The sequence below is a fragment of the Coenobita brevimanus genome, chromosome 55 (assembly GCF_032717465.1).
Source record: "Coenobita brevimanus isolate Jiangsu-jjx chromosome 55, ASM3271746v2, whole genome shotgun sequence".
Classification (NCBI taxonomy): Eukaryota; Metazoa; Arthropoda; class Malacostraca; order Decapoda; family Coenobitidae; genus Coenobita; species Coenobita brevimanus.
Window position 1 is genome coordinate 22,272,613 of NC_137008.1, and position 5,475 is coordinate 22,278,087.

A 5,475-nucleotide genomic window follows, 5' to 3' on the forward strand; every position below is an offset into this window, starting at 1 on the left:
TCAATGTTCACCACCACCTTTGGCTCTCTGCTCCTTTCACTGCTCCACCTGGTGAAGAAGCCCACACCTTTCCTATCCTTAATGACCTAGAGCAGCCTGTACAGCACCCTACCCGTATCCCTGACCGCCTTGGAGAGAGCTCCAGCATACTTAACCTCTTCCTTACAACTAATCCTTCTGCTTATGCTGTTACTCTTTTCTCTCTGTTAGGGTATTACCTTAACCTGTCCTATCACTTTGATAAGGCCTGTGGACCCTTCAAAGAAACATCGTCTGTGGCACTTTGGAGCTGCAGATTGGGAGGCCATCGGGCAGTACTTGTTTGATTTTCCCTGGAATGATTATTACTTCCATGGCCGGGAGCCATCTGAGTGTGCCTTGCGCATTACGGAGGTTATTCTCTTGGGAATGGAAGCATACATTCCTTTCTCATATTCTTTGACTAATGCAAGAAAGCCTTGGTTTTATCATGCTTGTCCTAATGCTGTCCGCAACAAGGAGAGGGCCTATAAAAGATACCGAAGCCAACCCACCCCTGAATCACATCTTGTTTATGTTTCTTCCCAGAATCGTGCAAAGTCTGTTCTTCGTTCTGCTAAAAATAATTTCATCCGTACTAAATTTTCTCAACTCTCCAACTCGAACTATTCACACTCCTTCTGGCACCTTGCCAAAAACCTTTCCAACAACTTTACCTCATCATCCTTCCCTCCTCTTTTCTACTCTGATGGCTTTGTAGCTATTTCTTCTACTGATACAGCAGATCTCTTCGCTCAGACTTTCTCCTCCAATTCCACCTTAGACGATTCCGGTGCTGTTCTTTCCTCACTTCCCCCATCTGACTTCCTCATTGCTGACATTAAAATTTCTTCATATGATGAATTTTCTGCCATCACTGGCCTCAGTACAAACAAGGCATATGGGCCCGATGGAGTCCCTCCTGTTATCCTCAAGAACTGTGCTCATACCCTGCCTAGGTAAACTCTTTCGCCTTTGTCTATCAACTTGTACCTTTCCTTCTTGCTGGAAGTTTGCTCTCATTCAGCCAGTCCCAAAGAAGGGTGACCATTCCCAACCCTCTAACTATCGTCCAATTGCTTTAACATCCTGTGTCTCAAAAGTTTTCGAGTCTACTCTCAACAGAAAAATTTGAAAGCATCTCTCCTACCACAACCTTCTTTTTGATCATCAGTATGGGTTCCCTCAGGGACGCTTCATGGGCGATCTTCTCACCTACCTTTCAGACTCCTTGTCATCCTCCTTTCGGGACTTTGGCGTAATCTTTGCAATTGCACTTGACATCACAAAGGCTATCGATCTTACGGTTTCTACCCCTCTATCTGTGCCTTCATCTATAGCTTCCTTTCTGGTCGTTCTATAGCTGCAGTTGTAAACGGTCATCATTCATCTCCTAGATCTGTCAACAGTGGTGTTCCTAAGGGCTCTGTCCTGTCACCAACTCTCCTCCTTTTATTCACCAATGAACTTGTAAGCTGTGTATCTAACCCTATCCGCTCATACGCTGATGATTCCACCCTTCACCTTTCCATTCGGTTTCTGCAACGTCCATCTCAGCAGTTACTTCAACAAACAAGGGATGAGGCTATGGCAAACCTAATGTCTGACTTGGCTCGTATCTCTGACTTGGGAAAAAATAATCTTGTAATTTTTAATGCATCAAAGACTCAGTTTTTACATCAATCAACCCGTCAAAAACTTCCACAGGAAGTACTCACTAATGTTTGAAAATATCCAGCTCAATCCTGCATCGTCCTTGAACATGCTTGGGGTTTCATTCACAAGGGACTTATCTTGGATCGATCATATTGCATCTCTTGTAAAATCTGCTTCCAAGAGATTGGGTGTGCTAAGCCGACTCCATACCTTCTTTACCACTGCACAGTTGCTGACTTTATACACGAGTTTTATTCGCCTCTGTTTAGAGTAGAACTCTCATGAGTGGGGAGGCTCCCCACATACAGCTCTTCTCAATAGGAAGGAGTCAAAGGCTATTTGTCTTATCAGTTCTCCTCCTCTTACTGGCTCCCTTCAACCTCTGTCTCTTCGCTGCACTGTTGCCTCTTTATCTCTTTTCTATCGCTGCTTCAATGGTCACAGCTTCTCTGAACTGTCTGCTTGCATCCCTCCACCTCTACAACGGGCGCATAGCACCTGTCTAGCAACAAACTCTCATCCCTTTTCTGTCCAACTCTCTAATGCAAGAGTTAACGGTTACTCCCAGTCCTTCATTTATGCAAGAGGTCAGCTCTGGAACTGTCTCCCTATGTCTGTATTTCCTACTTCCTATGATCTCCATTCTTTCAAAAGCAGTGTGTCCAGGCATCTCGAAATGAATGGATAATGAATTTGGCTCTCTTTTCTATTTTTTTTTTTCTTGGAAGGAACTTTTTGCAGGCTCAGCCTTTGGTTCCTTCGTCCTCGCAAAAATAAATAAATAAATCTATCTATCTATTGCCAGACGCCTCAATCCCGTTTGGGGTGGCCAGAAACAAATTGCCTCCAAGTCGCCCTGTCCCCGGCCATTTCACTGCCCTGCTACCAACTCACACCCCCCTTTCTCATATACCTCTCCACCCCATCCCTCCATCTCATCCTCAGCCTCCCCCTCCCTCTTCCCTTCTCCACCTCACTCACATACACTCTCTTCGTCAGTCTTTCACCCTCCATCCTCTCCACATGGCCAAACCACCTCAGTGTGTTCCTCATAACGCTTTCTATCACATCCACATCCACACCACAACGCTCCTTTATATCCTCATTCGTCAGCCTGTCTCTCCATGTAACTCCACAGGCTCCTCTTAAATAACTCATTTCCACTGCTCTCACTCTTGACTTGTGTCCTTCCAACAACGTCCAAGCTTCACTTCCGTACGTTAGAGTTGGTATCACAATACTGTCATGTAGTAACTTTTTCACTTCCATGCTCACTTCCCTGTTTCTTATCACTGCTTTCAAAGAACCAGCAACCTTTCTTCCCTGCTGTACCCTTTCAAGCACTTCACCCTCCAAACCTCCATCCTTACTCATCACACTACCCAAGTACTTAAACGTACTCTATCTATCTATCTATTGCCAGACGCCTCAATCCCGTTTGGGGTGGCCACAAACAAATCGCCTCCAAGTCGCCCTGTCCCCCGCCATTTCACTACCCTGCTCCCAACTCACACCCCCCTCTCTCATATACCTCTCCACCCCATCCCTCCATCTCATCCTCGGTCTCCCCCTCCCTCTTCCACCCTCCACCTCACTCACATACACTCTCTTCGTCAGTCTTTCACCCTCCATCCTCTCCACATGGCCAAACCACCTCAGTGTGTTCCTCACAACGCTTCCTATCACATCCACATCAACACCACAACGCTCCTTTATATCCTCATTCGTCAGCCTGTCTCTCCACGTGACTCCACAAGCTCCTCTTAAATAACTCATTTCCACTGCTCTCACTCTTGACTTGTGTCCTTCCAAATAAATAAATAAATATATATATATATATATATATATATATATATATATATATATATATATATATATATATATTGGCTGTATCGTCCCAACTTCGGTAGGGATAGGCCGGTCCTGCAGTGGATACTCAAACGGCTGATGATGATGATGATGATGATCATGATGATGATATATATTTATACACCATATATATATATATATATATATATATATATATATATATATATATATATATATATATATATATATATATATATATACATATATATATATATATATATATATATATATATATATATATATATATATATATATATATATATATATATATATATATATATATATATATATATAAGAACTCTGAGGAAGTGCAACATCATATCAAGAGATCTTAAACCAGTGCCTCTGACAGAAAACAATGGCGAGTCCTCTGCAACTAAGGAACCACTCATCCTGAAGAAGGTTGGAACCTGCCAGAAAGGAGCGTAGAATGAAGGCACAACGAAAACATAGTTCTCCCAGCATTCCCTTACATGACATGCCAGCTGTGTGGCAAAGTTTTCGGATCCAGAACTGGTCTGCACAGTCACGCACCCTGACAGCAAAGACCGAGATATACAACATCTTAGTGAGCATAGTAACTGTCATCTTTTGTGTAGAAGGACAATTTTAAATACGTGTGTGTGTGTGTGTGTGTGTGTGTGTGTGTGTGTGTGTGTGTGTGTGTGTGTGTGTGTGTGTGTGTGTGTGTTCAAAAACTGAGATATGACCTCAAGTGACACGGCAACACTACTATTGATAAAAGTGAGTGGAATGAAATGGTCTGATATATGATTTTCTTTATGGTTCAAATTGAAGATGTGAAACCCCCCCCCCTCTCTCTCTCTCTCTCTCTCTCTCTCTCTCTCTCTCTCAGTTTGTTTGAAGTTGCAATATTATGTACGCTGAGTAATGTCCCACTTGTGAATGATACGGTGTGAATAGATTTTTTTTTTTTTTCTCATAACACTATTCTTCGTTCTGTTTTCATCTTTTTATCGCTGTGCCGTCGTCTGTCTTCTAAGTCTTTCCAACTTTTGTGGGTTTGTTTCTGTGCCTCAGGCAGACTGGCGAAAGGACCTGCCTTAGAATATTGAGTTAGCTCTGAGGAGAATGAGGGGTATGTTACTCGTTCTTTTAAAACGGAGAACTGTGGTGTGGTACAAAAGTTACTGAAAGCGGATAACCGTAGCACTGCCAGATCTAAAGAAATAATATTGTTTCAATTGGCAATCACTGTGAAAGATTATAGGATTACAATTTTTAACTGGTTTGTGTATTAATGAAAGCCATCATGGGAACGTAAGAAGAGTAAACGCACCGGTGAGGGTAATTGCTGTTGAATCTGAAGTAATTCTTCCATACTGACTAATACAAGAAAGGGCATTCAGAAGGTGCAACAACCTTGAACTACAAAACTGTTTATGGGCCAACTATCTGACTTTCCCCCGGGCCTTTAACCTTTCACTGATTGTTCATAAAATCGATATACACTATAATTGCTTTGTCCTTAGCCATTCCACTATATTTAGTGCCAATCTGATCAGAGCCCTTTCAGAAACTTGGCTGAATCACAGCCATTCCACCATGCTGGATCCAAATCGAATGAAATCTCCCTTTCAGAAAATCCAATCAGTTCATTCTTGGCTGAATCTCAGTCATTCCACCATGCTGGATCCAAATCGAATAAAATCTTTTTGAGCTACAAGGTCAAACATTTGACTTTGTTCGGTGATTTTGACCTTTGTTTTTTCTAAGATTCATGCACCTCCATTACTGCTATAGCCTGAAACCTTGAACAAGAATTAGTTTAAATAGCACAAAAACTTTAAGTAAAAATGGGAAATATTTTATAGGAACATTTGTCATCCAGAATCGCTGGAATTTTTTGCAAGATCCAGTTATACCATCCACTGCTGACTGTTATAAAACATAATGCTAGAAAAATATGTT